Source organism: Ambystoma mexicanum, chromosome 7p, assembly GCF_040938575.1.
Source record: "Ambystoma mexicanum isolate Mex_15411 chromosome 7p, UKY_AmexF1_1, whole genome shotgun sequence".
Taxonomy (NCBI): Eukaryota; Metazoa; Chordata; class Amphibia; order Caudata; family Ambystomatidae; genus Ambystoma; species Ambystoma mexicanum.
In genome coordinates, this window is record NC_090939.1 from 337,990,745 (window position 1) to 338,013,412 (window position 22,668).

Genomic DNA, 22,668 nt, shown 5'->3' on the forward strand with positions numbered 1-22,668 from the left:
CAAAACTGTCTCCCCCTTGCGTTTCCCCTCATATTCTAAATGTTCTTCTGATATCCTCTCATGGTGAGTCTCACTCAATTGTCTGCACAGCAGGGTGCAGTGCCCTGCTCCAGGGTCAGGCAGTCCTTCAGAGAATCACAGCCCCTGCAAACCTCCTCTGGGTGTGCAAGTGGGCTGGTCACTGCAGATGGATGCTGAAAGACAGCTTGTGTGCTTGGGGGGAGCCCCCAGCCTCTAGCGGGTCCTGGATATCGCATTGGGATACCACTACTAAAGGTAGGCCAAAAAACTGATAATTAAAAAACAATCCATGTAATCAAGGAAGGGTGCACGCTTTGCAAGAAAAACACGTTTTTATTACATGCAAATACGTTTGAGAGGGTCAGCCAGCTCCGTTGAACTGGAAAACTGAAAATGCTCTGAACATGCCCATTTCAGTTACAAGTTTAATAGCAGAAAAATACAAAATCTACATATGCAACATTCATCAATCACAGGTCAAACCCACATTTCTTATTGGCTAGCCCCAAAACAAAAATCTAAAGATCTATATTTTAGTACCCCCATTGGTCAATAATCTAATTTTGCCATCAGGAATAATTAATACAACCCCTGCAAATTACCTAGTTGTATAGTCAGCAGAACATAGTTTGTTCTGATTGCTTTTGACTTTTCTCATAGGTCAAAACAACTGAGTGTGAACAGTGAAGTCAACACTGCATAGCAATTAAGTGCACTTTCTCATGAGTCCAGACAACTTGGCAACCCCGGACAGCTCTTTTGACCTTGCAGATGCACCATTTGCCAACACCTCCTGCAACTCCCATCTTGAAACATATTACTTTCCTAACAGGCATCCTTCTCTATCTTTCTTTGGAACCAGGGGGCTTTATAAAAAAAAAAAAACGCAGCTGAGACACTGCCCTTGGGGATTAATAACTCTGATTTATTTGATCTATTCGGTGTGTCTGCTGCAGTTCCAATGATATTGCCTCTTCATAATGGGGGCAGTGTAATCCAATTATCCCGCCTTGAGAATATCTGGAGCATAGACCTTGTTCTCAGTAAGGTGAATCTTTCACAGCTGCTGTACTAATCTAATTGTTGCGTACACCCTGACCTGATGCATTCCGTTCAGAGCTTCTGTGAACTGCTAGGCCTTGTACCATTAATTACTATCTGTGCATTGCTTTTCCATCCCTCTAAGGATTTTGCCTGCCTGAAAACTGGCTGGGAATTGCACAAATACACTCTAATTGAATGATCAAAACAGAAATTCCAAGTTGCAGACTAATACTCTTTACTGATAGAAGCTGTATGCTCTAACTGTGCCTAATTCAAATTGACATAACTTATGCTAATGTGGTCGTAGCCAACAGCCCTTTTGTTGCTAACAATTCAACATCTATCCTACTTAATGTTTACTCTGCATGGGACTTTAGACACCCTTTCACCAATCACCAAAATAACATATTCAAAGTTGTCCTATATACAAACAAGCATCATTCACTAAGGCTAGCTATGAAACCCTTAAAATATCCTGGGCCTAAACTCTAAATATAATGATCAGTACTGTTGCTGCTCCTCCTTTCATCATTTGCTGAACTCTAATGTTTGCTCAAGCCAACAACAAATAGCACGTGTGCAGAAATGCTAAACCAAATGGCAAACATGCTGACACTAAATGACTAGCGTTTTATGCTAACAGAATATATGCAATCTAAACCTCTATCCACGGTTAGGACATTGCACTTGCAGCCTGACAGGAGTGTGGAGCTATTTTAGTATATCAGAAAAGCATCATGCTCATCTTCACAACTGTCAAATGTGCAAGAAACATATGTTGTGATGGCATCTTCTTCATGATTGGAAAAAGGAAAAGGGAACAGGGAAGCCTCCCACCTCTCAACAACTGGAGACAACAGGCATATTTGCACAGCAAGCACAGGACACTGCACCGGATAGTCCTTCTGATTCACAGATTTACAGAAACACTGTCACAACTCCATCTCTGACTGTAGCTCCCATTGCACCTAGATAAATTGTTATTTCTTCCTCAACCCACTACTACTCTTACTTTTGGGATTTTTTTGTCACAAAATACCACTAAAAAACACCAAAATATCTGTGTGTCCAATATTAGGTTTGAAATAGTAGTGTGCGCTGATGCTATGTGCATACTGTCCAGGCACCCTGGAAGATTTGGCAGAGAGTGGGGGGTTTTGATTAGTATGGAGGAGAGGGATAAGCAGTGTTTTGTGTTGAGGTTGCAGGTCAGGAGTACCCCGAGTTATGTGTACTTGTATCCTTTCTAGGTGTTAAATGTGTTGTGCCCAGAATGACAGCCTTGTGCTTATAGTGTGTACTTGCATCCTTTCTAGGTGTTAAATGTGTTGTGTCCACAAGGACAGAATTGTGCTTACAATGTATGCATATGTTGGCCAGGGATTGAGTATGTTATATTTAGTCAGAGGTGTATGTTTGTGATGTCCAAAGTCTAAGGAAAGGGTCTTTTTTAAAAGCTGCTTACAAGTGGGTTGTTTTCGGTTGTGTGTGGTGAGTAAGTTGGAGAGAAAGTTAGTAAAAAGGAGGATGTGTGTTCTTGGGGATTCTGTAGTGCTTTCAAACTATTGGTCTTGCTGTCAGTTGTATTATGTACTAACAGACATATCCTTTCTAGGTGTTAAATGTGTTGTGCCCAGAAGGGCATCCCTGTGCTTATAGTGTGGGCCTATTTTGGCCAGGGACTGAATATGTTGGATTTAGTCAGAGGTCTACGTTTTTGATGTTCAAAATCTGGGGAGAGGGTCTTTTTTTAAAAAGCTGAATGCAAGTGGGTTGTTTTTGTTTGTATGTGGTGGGTAAGGTGGAGAAAAAGTGAGGGTTAGTAAAAAGTTGGGGAGTGTTCTTTGGGATTCTGCAGTGCTTTCAAATTATTAGTTGCTGTCAGTTGTATTATGTACTAGCAGAAGTACCCGTCTCCAAACAGGTTCTGTAGACAGACATGACAACACTGATCCTGTTGGTCTCTGTTCTGATTCACTGATCGCTTGATGTGCTTTGCACCCTGAAGTAAACTGCCCTGATAATGGGTGTGTGTGACTGGAAGACATAACCTAGAGCAGTTGTTGGGTGTAGATAATAGTTGGTGTGCTACTACATGGTAGAACCTTCTGTGCTCTCTCCCCACCTGTCACCTCACACTGGCATGGTGCAGTTTGTTGTGCTGGATTGCGGTACAAATATATTGGAAACCTTACATCCTAGTGCCTTGAAATGTGATTTTTGAGGTTTTCGAGTGTTGTTCCTCAGTTTGGGATCGGTCCTTCTATAACCACATTGATGTTTCGCCAATTTCAGGCAACCTTCTCATGTGTGAAGGTACTGAAATCCGGGGAATGGGGTGCAATGTTGAAATGTCACGTAACCAGTAATGTCCGGAGTGTCCTAACAGGTACCTATGCAAAATGTGATGCAGATTGGTGAAACAGTTTGGAATTATATAAGGAGCAACACTTTGCCAAGCCACAAACCCACAAAAACATTTTGACTTCGGCTACAATCCAGGGAACAGGATGGGGTGTCCACATGTCATGTAGCTAATAATGTCTAGAGGGTCCTAACAGGTAACTATGCAACATTTGGGGCAGATTGTTGAAACAGTGTGGAATTGTATAAGGACGAGAGTAAGTACATGTGATGTGTAGCATATTACACCAAAACTCACAGCCCTATAGCGTTATGAAGGGGGGAGGGGAGGGGAGGGCAGGGGAGGGGAGGGGGGGAGGGGGGGGTGGTGGTGTGTGTGTGTGTGTGTGTGTGTGTGTGTGTGTGTGTGTGTGTGTGTGTGTTTGTTTGTTTTTGATCATTCATCATTTACAATTGAACCTTTCTTTTGTGGGCTGCCTTATTTGATTTAGATGCACACCATATAAGATTCATGGATGGTTGTTCTACATTACTCCATGTATCCCAGTGTGTCTTGAACACCTGATGTGATATTGCATGTTCCTGTGTGTGACTCACATTTTTCTCATGGCTGCACACGTTTCTGTGTCTCTGTGATAATTGTGTGTGTCTGTTTCAGTGCTGACTGTTGGGGTCATTACGAAGTTGGAGGTAATGGGAAAACGATGCCGGTAAAGGATTACCGGCATTGCATACCACTCTGGGCTATTCCGACCTAAGACCCCGGTATTAGAGGCACCATTAATAACGGTGCCTCTAATAGCAGCAAGGGCACGGGCATGCGGCCCATCATGCTGGCAATACCAGCATGCCACTAATGGGAGAACATCACAAGTCAGGCGGACATGCAAATACCGGCATCATGAAGGCACTAATAGGGGATACCGGCATGTTGGCAATACCGGCATCGTGTACCAACCGTAAAATCCTATGTGCAGTGTTCCTAACTGCCAAGGTGCACACAATCAGCACAGGTGGAGGCAATGGAGTCTGGACCAGCACAAAAGGAGCACACCCACACACCACACCCCTTCCCACACCCAAATGATTCCACTAGTAGTAGCAATACTGGGGATGGAGGACATGCTTGCATTGCTACACCAGCAACAAGAACCGCAACAGCAGGCACTACAGAGGAGATGCAGGAGGAGAAGGAGGGTGAGACAGGCCCAGCATGCCCCACCAGTGCAGCTAGTTGTACCACGCAGGCAGCCCCCAATCCCTCATATCAGAGCCAGTCCATTCAACCTAACCCCTGGGCAGATCCACACCTTGTACCGTCTGGACCGGGACACCATCACCACCATCGTGGACATGATACACAACGACATTGTCAGCCTCATTGAAATACGCACCACCATACCCCCTCTACTGAAAGTAGTGTCGGTGCTCCACTTCCTTGCCACAGGCACCTACCAGCACACAGTGGGGCGCATGCATGGCATATCACAACCCTTATTTTCTCGCATTCTGAACTAAGTGCAGGATGCCCTCCTCAAGCACACAATGGACTGCATATCCCTACCACGGACTCCCCAGGAGATTTTTGACACAAAACTTGGGTTTCATGCACTGGCAGGCATGCCAAATTGTATGGGTGCCCTCGACTGCACCCACGTAGAGTTGGTGGTCACGCATGCCATGGAGGTGGTGTACCGCAACTGCAAGCAATACCACTCCATCAATGTACAGATGGCATGTGACGCCAGCAAGAGCATCACACATTGTTGTGCCTGATATCACAGATCAACTCATGACTCAATGGTCCTGTGGAACTCCACGGTACCACGCTACATGAAGCGACATGCAGGACGACGTGCCTGGCTGCTTGGTAAGTTGCATGACGGGCACATGGCACTGAAACTGGGGGAGTGATGCACACACCACCATGGTGTCAATGTTGATGTGACAGCACGATGTGCACATCACTAAACACTGTGCCCCAAAGCATCCCAAACAGAACATGACAACCAAAACCCATAGGAATGAAGTAAGGTCGACACCTATCATAACATGTCAAACAGTAACCCACCCCACATCCCACAACACGTGCACCACTCATCAGCGGACCTCACCCTCTGCAACACCATCCAGCAACATGCAGTGAATATGCACTATGTTGTTCTCTCCAGCAAATCACCACACAGGACAAGAATCCATGGGAGTGCATTGAACAAAACCACCAAGGTAATCCACTGTCTATCACAGGGCCGCCAAAACCACAGGAGTGCAGCATGTCACCATGGGAAAAATCAGTGCTGAATGCCTAATATTGAAGAGCATACTGCCAATGCTCCCAGTCAGAAATTCCTACAGAACACAACACATCACAAATTTGACACAAACACAGCTGTATGCATCCACAATGCAGGAGTAAAATGAAGGCAGTGCGCACCGTGTATCATCCTGACGATGCAACCTACACCATTAGTCCATGGCACAGGACATATTGAGGGCATAAAAATGGCATGCATACAACCAGGGACATGTGCATGTGACCATCGATAATCTGCTGGCATGTGTGACTAGTACAGCTGTCCATCATGAATCGACTGACATATACCTTTTTTTTTGCCCAGGCAGGTCATAGTGGCTATCCCTTGAAGCTGTGGCTCCTCACCCCTTTCTGAAACCCATAGAACAGGCACGAGGAGGACTACAATCATTCCCGTGTGGTCATTGAGCAGACCTTTGGCATGTTGAAGGCACCGTTTCGCTGCCGCAGCCTGTCGGGTGGGGCACTCCTCTACAGGCATGTGAAAGTGGCCAAGATCATCATGGTATGTGTCATGCTGCACAACATGTGTATCCGATGGAATGTGCCCCTGCCCCCTGACATTGAACTGCTACCACCTGGTGATGATGAAGGGGATGAAGAAGATATGGCTGCACATCCTTGCGGTGCTGATGCACAGGAGGGACGTGCTGTGAGTCAGTCAGTGATTGCACAATATTTCTGACACACATGGCTGCAGTCAGACATGATAGTTGGACTGAGGGCACTGGGTGTGGGAGTACATGTATACTATGCATTGTATATGAATACCTGACACATGCGCAATGATGAATGTCCACTCAAGATATTTTTTTCACACAACGGGTGTATTTAAATGTCCAATAAAGATGAAAGTGCACTAACCCTCCACTACACACACCACCCCCCCCGACAACTCCCCCACACACCCTCACCCCCTCCACCTCCCCACAAAACTCCCCCACATACCCTCAACCCCCTCCAGCTCCCCCCACAACTCCCCCACACATGGTGTGCAAACAATTGTCTATTGCCATCATCAGGCTGGCCGGTCTACATCCTGCCACTCCCTGCACCTGGTGGCGGCATGTCCGGCGGTGCAGGGTGTGCGCCGACCTGCGTAGTGGGCTGGTATGTGCGGAGCTTGAGGATGATGGGGTGGCCGCCTGCTCCATTTGGGGGGCTGGACACTCAGCCTCCATTGCATCGGCAATGTGGCTGAGGACCTGCCACAGGGCTCATACTTCCTCACACAGTCTACTAGTTCTATCGGCGATGATCTTCCCCATAGAGGTGGTGTTCTCGCACCACTCTTGCCTTGCTTGGGCATTGTCAGTAACAAATTGTCTCACCAGGGCAGCTCCTCCTGCCGCTGCAAAGCTTGCCCTGCCTGCTGCACCTCCACCGGTACACCAGTGGGGGTGACGGGTGCTTGCGTGTCATGCTCAATTTCGAATGTGTCCCCTATGGGACTCATGCCCCCTTGGATGTACTCCGTCCGAGACTGCTCTGGGGTGGTGCCGTGGTCGGAGTCGACCGATGTGAGTTGAGGGGATGGTGCCAGACTTGGTGTGGCCGGCAGGTCAGATGAGTCGTCCTCCACGGGCACACACACCTGTCCCGGCATGTCGTCATCAGTGCTGTGGCTGCCGCCTCCCCGAAAGAACTGTTCTCTGCTGAGAGTGCACCTTCTACTGTCTCCTGTGCCAGTGTCACTGGAGTTGTGGGTGCAGTGGTGGTGGGCCTTGGCGGCACCAGTGATGTGGCATCCTGAGTTGGTTTGCTCTTCGGTGCCTGCCATGGCTTGTGTGGGGCTTTGGAGGTGGAAGTCCTGTTGCCTTCATCCCGGGCCCTCTTCCGGGGTGTGGTTGGCTGTGGGGGTGATTCCCGGGCCTCGCTGTCAGGATCAAAGCCTGTGGGGGTCGAAGAGAGGGATGGCATGAGTGATGGTTTGAGAAGCATCATGCATACATTTGTATATTGCTCATCTACACAATAGAGTGGAATAGGCAGTAGAGTTTGGATGTTCATGTTGCTTGCTATATGGGTGGGTAATGCAGGCATCCGCTGGGGTCACTCATGTTGGGGCAGACATAAGCTATGTGACATGCATGTTAGTTGTGGCCTGCATGCAGTGTGACTTATGCCATGAACATCTTAGTGTGGTTTGTGTGAGGTATGGCATTGCCTTGCTGCAGGCATCTGCATGTGTCTGTGCTGCGGATGATAACTAGGCTGGGATTGTGTGTGTATTGGGGCATGGCTTGCCTCTTTAGACAGACATATTGGTGGACTATCATAAGGCTATGCATTAGTGTTTTCTTAGGACACTCACCTCCTTCCGCAGATGAGGTAGCTCCACAGTCCATGTCACCCACGCCTTCAATGGCCTCTATGCCGATCAGGCTGGCACATATCTCCTCCCGCCGGGACAGCTTCATCGACGAGCTTGATCCTCTGCCAGTTGCCATGGCCTGGCTCCTGTTTGCGGACAGGATGTTGTGCACTCGCAGATTGTGCCAGCTCTTCCTGACATCCTTAGTTGTGCAGGGGGTGTTGCAAACCATGTTGACTTTTTGTGCAACTAATGCCCAGATCTCCTTCTTCCTGATGACTGCCTCCCTCTTGAGGCTCTGGGCAAAGACTACATCGGCATTCTCAGCCAGGGTCTCTGCAAGCATGGTGAGCTCGTCTTCATTAAAGGGCACCTTGCGTTGGCGGGAGGCACCTTTTTTCACTGCGTTGGGCATTATATAGTAGTTGTGGGTTGGTATTGGTACACAGCAATATACTCCAGTTCCTGGGTGCTGAGAATGGCAATGGATTGTGTTTGTAAAGATGGCCGCCATGCTCTTTCCCGTTCCTGTGCAATGACGCTACTTCCGGTTCTGCTTATTTACGGTCACCGTTATTAGCGGTCACAACTAATAGCGGTCACCGCTAATGCCATCTTGAATCATGCCGGTAGCGCTGTCTGCGCTTTACATGGTGCTGCTAAGGACCATTTTTGGGACTTTAAAGGCATGGCGGTAATGTCATTACTGGCATGGCGCAAAGCTTGTGCACGTGTACTCGTAATAGCCCTCTAATAGCGGGCTCTTGACTACATGGACACGTTATTTGCTCCAGGCCGGTAAGGACGGTTACTTACCTCTAACGTCGTAATGACCCCCTGTGTCTCAGTGATGTACAGATTTCTCAGTGAGGGGCACACCTGCATATCAGTGCTGTGTGGATGAGTATCAGATCTGTGCCCCTACATTTGTGTATCACTGCTGCACACACCTGGATGTCAATTATCTGTGTTCATGTCTGTAAATCAGTACTGCGAGTTTTGAATCTAGGTGCATTTTCCCACTGCTGTATATTTTAAATCTAGGTGCATTTTCCCACTGCTGTGAGTTTTGAATCTAGGTGCAGTTTGTCACTCCGGTGAGTTTTGAATCCAGGTGCATTTTAACACTGCTGTATATTTTAAATGTAGTTGTATTTTCGCACGTCTGTATGTTTTGAGTCTTCAGGGCACGCCTAAAGTAGAGATGGACAGCTGTCACTCGAAGGGGTGGAATTCCATAACTGGGCCCCTGCTACAGAAAACGAGTGGCCACCAACACAAGCAAGTTTAAAATGTGGCAACGTAATCCGCAGAGAGGTGGAAGAGCGCAGGGAGCGAGAAGGAGTGTAGTGATAAAATTTGGCCTGAAGGTATTATGGCCATCTTCCATAAAAAGCTTGATGGACCATACAAAGAGCCTTACATTGAATGTATTTGCTTTGCCCCTGGCAGCCAGTGCAAATTGTTCAAAATCGAGGAAGTGGGGAAGAAGCGGGAGGCCACAATGGCCAGCATGGCTGCCGACGTTTGATATACTTGCAGCCGCTGAAGGAGAAAAGCCGGCTGAGCAAGATGCAGTGAATTGCAGTAGTTCAGGGAACCGGACTTGAGAGAGGACACAACCAAGGAGAAGAGGTGAGGAAGAAGATATAGAAGAACTTTCCAAAGTATGGACAGCTTAAAATGGACTGACTGAAAAGAATTGCTGTTCTGGTTCTGCATGAATCAGAACTTAACGTCCAGGCTCTTAACAACTGGTGAGGGCAAGGGCAGAGGACCAAAGTTCAGTGGGCCAGAAGGAGAAGTCCACCCAGAAGATTCCAGCATGGAACTGACTATAAACACCACAGTGTGTCTCTGTTAAGGTGCAACCAATTCCTACCCATCCAACGATGGATTGCTAGAAGACAAGAATGGCACCACTTAGCAGAAACTAACAGAAAGAAATCAAACCACACCAGGATTTGTGTTTCATCGGCATATGAGAAACACAGACATCTGAAAGAGTGAATCCGTTTAGCAACAGGCTGACTGCATGTGAGGGACTGTGGTGAAAGTAGAAAGAGAAAGAGACTGGCAACGATCAGTGAGAAATGGCTCAAACCGGTCCTGGAACTGTACTGATATGCCAGCTGTGTGCACCTTCCCACTACTGTGAGTTTTGAATCGAGGTACCTTTTCCCACTAAGGTGAGTTTTGAATTTAGGTGCATTTTCACACTATTTTGAGCTTTGCATCTAGGTGCATTTTCCCTCTATTGTGAGTTTTGAATCTAGGTGCATTTGCCCACTACTGTGAGTGGTAATTCTAAGAGCATTGTCCCACTACTGTGAGTTTGTAATCCAGTTGAATTTTCCCACTGCTGTATATTTTAAATCTAGGTGCATTTTCACACTACTGTGAGTTTTGAATCTAGGTGCATTTTCCCATTGCTATATATTCTAAATACGCTTAAAATGCTAGGTTGGATGGATTGTTAGGGGTAGGAAATGTGGTGCAACTAGTTGGATTTTTCGGAGTAGGAAATGTGACACACTTAGATGGATTTTGGGAGCAGGAAATGTGTTGTATTCAGATACATTTTGGGGGTATGAAATGTGTTACACTTTGATGGACTACTTGGACGGGAATGTGTTACACTTAGATGGTTTGTCAGAGGAATGTGTTATACTTCGATTGTGAGGGATGGGAATTGTGTTACACTGGGACAGGTTGCTGAGGTAGGAAATGTGCTATGCTTGTCTGTGAGAGTCAAGCAATGTTTTACACTTAGCTGGATTGTTAGAGTAAGTGTGTTACTCTCACATTGCATTAGAAGAAACAGTGTAATTTTAGAAGTCTAATTTCTCTGAAGATCTTAGGCTGGCACCTCTATGGCCAGTGCGCGTCATTTGTGCTGTACCTTTAATGTTAGCCCACCTTTAGTGTCGTGCTGCAGGCTGCAGAGAAGCTTGTTTGTTTTGCTGTTTGTGCCGTGTGGGGCTGTTTCACCACTGGCCCTTTCATTCTAAAGACAACCTACAAAAAGGCTCATTGGCATGAAACAAAGGTGCTGGGGAGTGCAGTTGTGCTGCAGTCAGGCTGTGGGAAGGAGTGAGATGCTGTTACAGCTGTGCATGCAAAATGTATCCCTGGCAAATGCCAAGAATGCAGAGGATGACCAGTGTGCTTGGGGGAAGTGTGCTCCCTAGAAAACCCAGCCTGACTAGAAAACGATGTGTAGAGGGTCCCGGAGCCCCAAGGGCCTGATGCTGGAACACTGGATTGCACGACGAACGATGGAGATGACAGCAAAAAAGTGGAAATGTACAGTATTGCACAAATTACTGACACTGTTAACAGTCAGTGAATTTCATTTGTCTTCGAAACTGGTAAAGGAGACAATTCTAGAGGAGGCACCTGGTTTATTGCCATTGGGCATTGACCTAACGGATGTAACCCCCAAAATGTCTCAGGTAGGATATGATTACAAGAGATCACATCCCTGAAAACCAGTACCAAATAGAGTATTAAAAAGATCTCAAATAAAGCGGTGGGAGAACAACCATACGCATATCGATCTCTCTTCCAATCGAAGAATGCCCTTCATAATAACACTCAGAGATAAAAAAAGGTACAAAAGAGAAGATGGTGAGGCAGAAAGATGACAGAAGAGATGTTGACCAAGAAGAATCACGGTCATGGTTGGCAGAGGCATTGAATAAAATAACAGCTTAAACCAAGGCCCTCATAGAACCAACTAAACTGCTGTTGGGATCTTGGAATACTAGGGGTTCAAACATTCATAAGCCTCCAGGAAACATGGTTGCGTGACCACGACATTTCAAAAATGGCTTGGGTTGCTACGTACATATTGAATAGAGAAGTGTACCCTGTAAAGGTAGAAACCATTCCAGGGAGAAACTGCCTGAGGATGAACTCATCCAAAATAATGTTGTTAAAGGAAAAATTCTCTGACCACATAGACACATATAGGCTCATTAGGAGTCCGGCGGTGGTCTTGCTGGTAAAACCGGCAGGCTGCTGTGGGATCTGTAGTTATTTACCGGTGCCGGACTTGCCGGATTAACCGGGGCATTACAGCCCTGGTGGTCCGGTAAATCTGGCACTGGCAATTCTGTTAATCCCCATTCCCGTGAGTCCCATAGGATTATTTAGGAATGAGAGAACGATATACCTCGTGTTCATTGACTTTGCCTAGTCATTTGACACCATAGACAGGGACCCTTTGTGTGTGAAATGGAGTAGATGGAACTGCCCTCCTGATTTGGTACAGGCATTTAGTGCCTTGTATTCAGACAAGTCTCTAAAGCTAAGGTTGGGTGATGCGCTCAACTGTCTACACCTATAAAAAATGGGAAGGGTCTGAAACAGGGGTGCCCATTGACCCAGGCCTAATTCAACCTGTTTTTATTCTGATTTGGTGGATAACTTGAGTAGGGCTAGATGCTTCCGACCTTCAATAAGTGGAAGGGAATTAGGTCATCTTTTAAATGCAGATGATCTGGTCCTTCTGGACCAGCTGCCAATTGGGTTGCAGCACCAATTGGATGCCTTACAGTCATATGTCAAGTGCAGTGGGTTAAAGATACATGTGGGAAAATCATGTACTAATACTGCACTCTGCCCATGGCAAGCGAGTAAAAACTAAAAACTAGAGATTAAATAATAAGACTTTGGGAAGAGTGCAGTATTTTGCGTATTTAGGCATTCTTGTGAATACAGGTTTGAATGATGGGCCAAGAGAGAAACAATTGTGGGCAAAATCTAAACATTTGGCATCACAGGGTTGCATCCTGTTGAATAAATGTGGGAGCTATTTATCAATTCCAGTTGTGACCTTTTATCGACTGAATGTGGGCAACTCTGGAGGATCTTTTCTTAGGAAAGTTCTCAAATTGCCTAAATGGATCCCTATACAGGTAGTTAGGTATAAGTTTTGTCTCATTACCTTGTATGCCTTAGTGCTATGGAAATCACTTTCTTTATATCGTAAATATAAACATTTCAAAGACCACTACAAGATGATTTCAGTTGATAAAGCAAGCTTTAATGACCACAGCAAGCCAATCCTAGAAGAGTGGAGGTCCATTTGCTGTGAGACAATAGCAAATTTAGAAACAACTGAGGAGTTATTCCTGTTGAATCCTGAGGTAATAAAAAAAGAAAAAATATGGTCAAAAGATTGGTCAAAAACATTAGAACAACAATGTAAATTTAGTTTAAACCAAAACAAACTTATGAATGTCGGCCTTATAACACTTTCCCCAAATAGCTAATGAAATCTCCAAGCAGCTTTTATCGATCACAATATCTAAGCTTTCATCTTAATTTGTATACGCAGAAAGACAATTTAGTCTCAAGGAAGCAAGCAGTTGGCGGGGGGAAGAGGAGAGTGCCCTGACATGTAGGTTTTGTACAAAATAGAATATCAAGGAAACATTGCAGCAAATCTTGCTGTTCTGTACAGGTCTAACTGATAAAAGAAAACGCTATCTAGAGAAGTTTATTGAAGACAATTCTGCCACATCAGATGATTGGAAGACGCTCTTCATTTGTGGAGAGATGGTGACATTGGTCATAGCCTTGATTATGTTTCTAGAGGAGACATTTAAAGTGCTAGAAAGATCGGGCAGAGGTAATGGTGTATTCCACATGAGTTTTAGAGGAAAGATAAAACAAAGCTGTTTTTGTACCGCATGAAATGGAAATTATTCTATCTTTTTCTCCTGGAAAATGTTCTTCTTGCCTCATCTTTGACTTCTTGTATCCTTATCCCTCCCCTTTCTGAGATATTGGGCCTCATTACAACCCTGGTGGTAGCCGTGCTGGTAAAAACGGCACGGCTGCTGCTGGAGTTGTTTTTTTCCGGTGCCTGGCTTTAGGGAATCACCAGGGCATTACAGCCCCGACGATCTGTGAAGCCAGGTACCAGGAAATGTTACTCCCCATTCCCATTGAGTCCCAAAGGAATCAATGGGAATGGGGAGGATGGAAGGTCCGGCACTGTGCACAACAATGCAAATGATTACTTCAAAGTCTGCTGGCGTGTGCCGTTCTGTCCGCATTGGTCAGACCTGGCAAACTTGCAATGAGGCCCATTGTGATTTGTCATGTGTTTGTGTATATGTTTTAAATGTTATTTTAAATGGAAAGGAAATGTATTAATAATTTTAATGTTCTATATTTTTGATATAGCTGAAACGTTTATATTAAGCCAAACACTGAAACAAATAAAAATAAAACAATGTATCCCAACTTTACACCCCAGATCTATGCTGGTAATTCCCCATTTACACTTAAAGATCCTAATTAATAATGTTAGGAGTGTACATAGAGCCAGCATGATATCTAGTAAAACTTTAAAGATAGTCTGACCATGGGGCCGAGAGAATCCTTCTAACCTAAATCCTAAAGCCAGTCTATTGCACTAAGAAGACTTGAGGATAGCACCCCCCACGGTGCTTAGAAAAGTCTACAAGGTAGCAGGTCTTTTATCCACAGACTTTCTGATGACACAGCAACATCAAAGATAAGCTTCATCAGTGCTCTTGGTAAATATAAATGCATCACTTCAGTGAGCATTTGCCACAGGCGCAGCTATCCATCCATTTACAGTAGAATGACCTATGACAAATTTGGGCCAGCTGGACACATAGCGAGCCTCTAGAACTCACGCCATCTCCTGACCCCTCTCAGCACCTATCCACATGCCTGATCCTCGAGGGTTGCTTCCACAAGAGCCTGGCCAGCCCTGCTAAGCCTTATCATGGCCAAATGCACATGTACATTCTAATCCTACTCTGTGATCCCCAACACTCTGGACTTGGGTCAACGGAGGGCATTCCCACTACCTATGCTTCGAGACAATAATAATGGTAAAAGGTGTTATATAAATGGCAAGTACATTGCAAAACATGTATATTTGTGCCATTCAAGAAACACCCATTTCAACTACATGAAACCCTCTTCCCTCCCTCCGGTAGCACGTATTCGTCTATAATGTCATTCTGTGCCCAGAAATAAGAAACCATGGCAGCAGTCATTGCTATAGTAGGTGCAGAAACAACTGGTTAACACCTGAATTGTGACTTTCCACAAGGATAAGACTACTGATCCTGCTAAGAGGTATGCATATTCCATACATAGGTAGGGAAAACCCTGGGGTGCATTTCTCCCAATGTTTCATGCACCATGCATGTTATCCATTCGTGAATGTGCATGACATTTTCCCATGGAGTACAAGACATTTTCCCACAGATTTTCCTGCATCTGCCTCTAGCTGAATTAGCGCCCTAATGACAATAGCACTAAACAAACTTAAAATACAATGAGCCTCATTATGAGGTTGGAGGTAGCCATGCTGTTTATACCGGTGTTGCTACCCCCAAACTCGGGTCTGGCTCTGCGTTCCGCGAAAGGGGAATCACCGGGCCACTCCAACCTCGGCGGGCCTGGTAATTCCCCTTGCACGGGACCTGAAGCCGGTATGTCCCCATTCCCATTTGAGCCCCCATAGGACTCAATGGGACTGGGGAGGATGGTAGCAGGGGTACCATCCAGTTCTACTTGCAGGTGCCGCTCTGCATGCCTGGTCTGATCAGGCATGCAGAGCGGCACCCGCGAGCATCACTCGTAATGTGGCGGTATGGTAACAACGGCGCTGGAAGCTATAAGTATATGTACTGACATGGAATTGCTGTCACTAATGATCATCTTAGTTGGATATGAGACACTCGTACAGAGAGGCTTTTGAACATGTTACTTTATTGGGTTTCATACATAATACACTGGCAGTCCGTTCTTGAATGTTCTTGAATGTGGCACCCTGAGGGGGTGACTGCCTACCTTGGAAACCTCCATACCAATTTTGATCACCTACTCTTAATAATAGGTGAGTGCTATATATGTACAGCTAAACACGTGTTTATTGTGCATGCATACAGCACTATGAGAAGACTGAATTTTGGTGTTTTAATGTAGGAGATCTAAATTTGTTGGAATCAATGACTGGCATTGGAATAATTATTATTTGAAGAAGGACAGTGTGGAGTCTCTTTTATGAGTACAGTTACACACCCAAGTCAATCTCCAGCACCAACACGTCATCATGTTATGACAGGTAGTTTGGAATGTTGAGAACGGAAGTTAAGTAACATAAGTCTGTGATTGGGTTAGAGATTTGAGATGTACATTGTCTTTGAACTAGGTAGATGCAACACTCGCCTTTGTTGGATCAGAAAATAGGTATCTCACATGATATGGTGAATAGATCACTGGTGAAGAGGTGAAGTGATTGCTAATAGCCATAGAGGTCTCATTAAGTCGGGACCACTGGGGTTACTAAATTACACACACATAAAGATGAGAATTAATCATTAAAGAGCGGACACTGAGCTTGATATTGTCGAACACTGGTATTCACAATAATCAACACCTTGACATAGAATTATGTTCTTATATATGAGCGGAAGAGTTTCTATATAATGCTTACTGAGTAATCTCTTTACTGATATGTTATGTTACGTTATTTTGCACTTATATAGCGCCTTATATACCATTGATATGGTCTGAAGGCGCTGGTAGGTTGAACGCCCTTGGGAACTGAAGTTCATGTCATTAGAGAGAGTAGGGAGAGTCAACGGCGCGTGTATGCACCGGGTATGTGTGCAGCTGGTGCGGTATTCGTGAAATAGCTGCTTCTTAGCGCTAGGTGTGGTTGTTGATATCAGGGGTATGTGTTCGTTCTGGCAGGATTTATCCAGACCGATTGTGGCTGCGTTAGGCCTGAGGAGAACGCCTGGCTGGGGGGTGTAACCAGCAGTGTTTACTTAGAGTGATGGAGAGTGAGCGAGAGGTGTTGTATGAGAACAGTTATACCGAATGGTGTCATAGTATCTCTGTGTTCTAGTTGAGTGGTGGTGTAAAGAAGAGAGTAAGCGTGGGGTGTGATATGATGGGTTACATGCTCTTTCAAATGTTCCCTGCCGTTCCTATGAGGGAATGGTGATCATGAATCTAATAGGTTGAGTACACCTCTGATACTGACTAATGTAAATGTGGTAATTTGTAGGGTAACATATCCCTGAATTATCTTTTTGTATATATTATTTCAGAATCATTTGCTCCTGAAGAAGGGGTTCACCCCCGAAACGTGTTGAGCTTCGAATACTTTATTACCAAGATCTCCGTTTTCTGTGTGAGATAAACTGTTTTACAAAAATTTGTTGTGAAACTGTAAACTTAGAATATACTTTAATTTGTGTTTGTGAAGAAAACTATTTTGTTTGTGAATTACAACAAGATACAAGTAAAACTCACATTTGGGATAAATATATTGACTGTTCAGTTTTCAAGGTGTGCAGGGGACGGGAGTGTCTTAAGTGTTAGACACTGTTTTTGTACTTTGTAAGCAAGTCCAAGCCCACCAATGATAAGGATCTGCACCATTCAAAGAGCCAGCAGTGATCCAATCAGTGACCACCGTGCGTTTCACTCATGCACAGCCTCCAGACACTCTGGCAGCATGGATGTGCAGTGGGGCCAGACCAATGCAATTTGCGTGAATTGGCACTTCCTGGGTCCGCACACTAATTGCATCCAGTAGCCTGCAAAAAAAGCAGCAGCTTTACCGGGTGAATTCATGAACATATGTGGGATTTCCTGACCTGAGAAGGCAGGAAGAAGGCCAAGAAACAATATGGCCAAAGAACAAGCAGAAAATCTTGTGGCAATTCCCTGTTATGGGGCCAGACTGGGGGTAAACGTGAATATGCACACAAAAAATACTGAAACAATGCTAAAAAGGTATCTGTTGCCATTGCCTTTTCTTTAGGCATATATGAAAGTAACCAAACATCCTCAGTGTAAAAGACTAGGGTGCTGCAAAACTATCTCCACTGCACTCCATTGTAATATGCTGTGTGTACTGTTTACAAGTTACCAAAACGGTGCAAAGTAAAAAGACAAAAAGAGAAACATAGTTTCCCTGTACTGATAGTGTGAAGGGCTGATCAGTTTCCCCATGACAAATGAGCATGAGTCCAGGGGAGTGAAGCTGAAGACTTCACTTCCCTGTAAAAAGTCAGGACAGGTCCAAAAACAAAAGCAAATATTTGGGGGTCCATAGAATAGGGAGGCAACGTTTCCTAAAGAGAAATATTTCCTAACACCCTGCAAAGCATCTTTGCCAGCAGTGTTTCACTCTTTCCATTTCCACTATGCATCATGAAAGTTGAAAATGACATGCAGAGGGACCCCGCAGCAGGTAAATGCTAACTTTGGTGGTCTCCTGCAAGCAATTAACATGTCTTACAAAATTAGGCTGTTTATGTTAAACATTACCTTATAATTATGTTGCTTCTTTAAATGGTGTAAGAGTCCAATTACTATTATATTTAATCTTGTTTTACAGGAACCTTTGCCCAAAGAGGTGGATATCACTACACATGATTTTGATTCCAGGTTTATTCTGGGTTCTTAGACAATTGGGGGCCAATTCATGGAACAAACGTGCGCCGAAAATCTTCGCGCAAGCGGAAAAAAACAGGCGCACGCGCACGCGTGCGATTCATGGAAGTCCCTGCGCGTGTTCACCTCGGGATGTGCGCCAAACCCGTGCATGGCGCACAAGTCACTGCAACATCCCGAAAGGCGTGCGTGACGCGCACAGTGTAAGCGCACAACCTCGGCGCATACACCAGAAAGTGGGCGGGACACGGGGCGTAACACGCGGAATGGGGAACAACGCGCGAAAATAAGGGTGTAACTGGGGATGTACTGCATGGAAGCAGATGGAACGCCCACACGCACTCGAACCACACGTATTCATGGAATCGAATAGGGCAAAGCCACGCACAGCCAAAGACACGCACAAGCTGAAACACGTCCGCCACACGAAGGCAGGCGGTAGAGTCCCAGCGCATCACAAAGTGGCAACATACAGCAATTGGGCCTGTGCGAGCGGGGCACATGTATTTCGGGGGTGCGCGGGAAGTTACACAAGCGATTGAGCGGGGTACGTGTATTTCGGGGGTGCGCGGGAATTTAAATACGCGATTGAGCGCAGTACGTGTATTTCGGGGGTTCGCGGGAAGTTACACAAGCGATTGAGCGAGGTACGTGTATTTCGGGGGTGCGCGGGAAGTTACACACGCGATTGAGCGGGGTACGTGTATTTCTGGGGTGCGCGGGAAGTTACACACACGATTGAGCGGGGTACGTGTATTTCAGGGGTGCGCGGGAAGTTACACACGCGATTGAGCGGGGTACGTGTATTTCGGGGGTGCGCGGGAAGTTAGATACGCGATTGAGCGGGGTACGTGTATTTCGGGTGTGCGCGGGAAGTTACACACGCGATTGAGCGGGGTACGTGTATTTCGGGGGTGCGCGGGAAGTTACACACGCGATTGAGCGTGGTACGTGTATTTCGGGGGTGCGTGGGAAGTTACACACGCGATTGAGCGGGGTACGTGTATTTCTGGGGTGCGCGGGAAGTCACACATGCGATCTCATCAGGGTACGTGTATTTCGGGGTGCGGGGGAAGTATCCCACGCAACATCAGCAGGGTACGTGTATTCCAGGGGTGCGCGGGAAGTTCCACACGCAATTCCATCAGGGTACGTGTATTACAGGGGTGCGCGGGAAGTTCCACACGCGATCTCATCAGGGTACGTGTATTACAGGGGTGCGCGGGGAGCAGCACACGTGAATTGCATGTGTCGGTCCTCCCAGGTGTTCCCTCTACACCCTCCACGGCCCCTGCAGGTGGCTCACACCACAGGGGCCTACCCAGCACATGTCCTGCAGGCACCCCATCCACCATGGCCATGCCCAGCAGCCAATCCACATGTCAACTTGCACTACTGCCCACCAACACACCCCCAGCCACCAGGGGCACCCTCCACAAGGCCCCCACCCATGTCTCCCACCACCCCACCCCCCAGCAGTGCAGGGGCACCCACCACCAGACCCCCACCCATGTCTCCCAGCACCCCCACCCCCCAGCCACCAGGGGCAGCCTCCACCAGGCCCCCACCCATGTCTCCCAGCACCCCCACCCACCAGTCACCAGGGGCAGCCTCCACCAGGCCCCCACCCATGTCTCCCACCACCCCCACCCGCCCAGCACTGTGGGGCACCTGCCAGCAGGCCCCCACCCATGTCCAACTCATGTTCCCCACCACCCCCACCCCGCAGCCACCAGGGGCAGCCTCCACCAGGCCCCCACCCATGTCTCCCACCACCCCCACCCCCCAGTCACCAGGGGCAGCCTCCACCAGGCCCCCAACCATGTCTCCCAGCACCCCCACCCCCCAGTCACCAGGGGCAGCCTCCACCAGGCCCCCAACCATGTCTCCCAGCACCCCCACCCCCCAGTCACCAGGGGCAGCCTCCACCAGGCCCCCACCCATGTCTCCCACCACCCCCACCCCCAGCACTGTGGGGCACCTGCCAGCAGGCCCCCACCCATGTCCAACTCATGTTCTCCACCACCCCCACCCCCCACCCCCCAGCCACCAGGGGCAGCCTCCACCAGGCCCCCACCCATGTCTCCCACCACCCCCACCCCCCAGTCACCAGGGGCAGCCTCCACCAGGCCCCCACCCATGTCTCCCAGCACCCCCGCCCTCCAGCCACCAGGGGCAGCCTCCACCAGGCCCCCACCCATGTCTCCCAGCACTCCCACCCCCCAGCAGTACAGGGGCAGCCTCCACCAGGCCCCCACCCATGTCTCCCACCCCTCCACCCCCCAGCAGTGCAGGGGTACCCACCACCAGGCCCCCACCCATGTCTCCCAGCACCCCACAACCCAGCCACCAGGGGCACCCACCACCAGGCCCCAACCCATGTCTCCCAGCACCCCCACCCCCCAGCCACCAGGGGCAGCCTCCACCAGGCACCCACACATGTCTCCCACCACCCCCACCCCCCAGCAGTGCAGGGGCAGCCTCCACCAGGCCCCCACCCATGTCTCCCAGCACCCCCATCCCCCAGCCACCAGGGGCAGCCTCCACCAGGCCCCCACCCATGTCTCCCACCACCCCCTCCCCCCAGCACTGTGGGGCAGCCTCCACCAGGCCCCCACACATGTCTCCCACCACCCCCACCCCCCAGCACTGTGGGGCACCTGCCAGCAGGCCCCCACCCATGTCCAACTCATGTTCCCCACCACCCCCACCCCTCAGCACTGTGGGGCACCTGCCAGCAGGCCCCCACCCATGTCCAACTCATGTTCCCCACCACCCCCACCCCTCAGCACTGTGGGGCACCTGCCAGCAGGCCCCCACCCATGTCCAACTCATGTTCCCCACCACCCCCACCCCCCAGCACTGTGGGGCACCTGCCAGCAGGCCCCCACCCATGGGCAACTCATGTTCCCCAGCCAACATGTCATCACAATCTAGATCCTTAGTCCCTATGGTCAGCCTCCAAATGCAAAACACCCACCCGAGTATTGCATCCACCCACTCATAATTTGCAATTACATCACAGAACACCAATTGAAAGTTCCGAAACAAACACATTTCCTTCACATACACCCAATGGGTGTCAGTGAATCTCAAAACACATATCATGAAATGCATGAAACCAATGAGATACCACACATTGAAGTTCACCAAAAAAAATATGTATTAAAGGAAACATAAATAGAATCAAAAATGAAGAAACAGAAATGTGAATGTACAAAAATTAAAAGAAGCATGTCCGTGAAAAAAAGCAAAACCAAAAATAAAATTCCAAAGTAATGTTGTCCAAAGTCAATGTCCACAAAACAAAATCCAATGGGAAATAAAAAAGAAAGCCATTGCTCCATGGTTAAAATGTGAAAAAAAATACAATCCAACAGTGAACTATGTACATGGGAACAAGCCAGGGTCCATTATCCCAACAAAAGAAAGGAAACCTATCTAACTACACTAACTAATAAAATAAACTATATACAAAAATGTGGCCAATGTCCGAAAGGTCCAAATAAAATCAAAACAAAAATGAAACCTAACACTACCTACATAACTATGTACAAGGGCAGCGGGCTAGTTTCACGGCTCACTTGTGGATGTCCCGGGCCAGGGCATCATCAAACTCCTCCTCAATGTCCCGGAGGCGGTCCTCCTCCATGGCCCCGAGGGTCCGCAGGGCCGTCAACGTGTCCGGCTCCAAACCCCTGCGGATTGCCTCGAGGCACTCGGCCCGCCTCAGGGCCCTCCGCATGGAGTTCTCCGCCCTGACCATTGTGAGCCATGCCTCTTCCGCCCGCTGCCGCTCCGCATCTATGGCGTGGCCCAAGCGCTGCCACACGGAAGACACTCTCTGTCCTGGGTCCTCCTGCCCTCCGGCTGATGCCTGCCCCTCCGATGTTGAAGGCCCCGAGCCTTCATGGCTCCCACCACGTAGCTGCTGCTGCTGTGCCTCTGCCCGTGCACTGCCTCCTGCTGCCTGCACATCCTCCGCCGGCTGGGGTGCAGTCGTAGATGTGGCCACCCCTGCTGGACGTCCGACTCCCGACTGTGGCAGGGATTCCTTCTCCACCAGCCTGGCTGCACCGTCAGAGGCAGCTCCACAGGGCACCCAGGTGACTGATGGGTGGGAAGATGGCACGGAGGATGA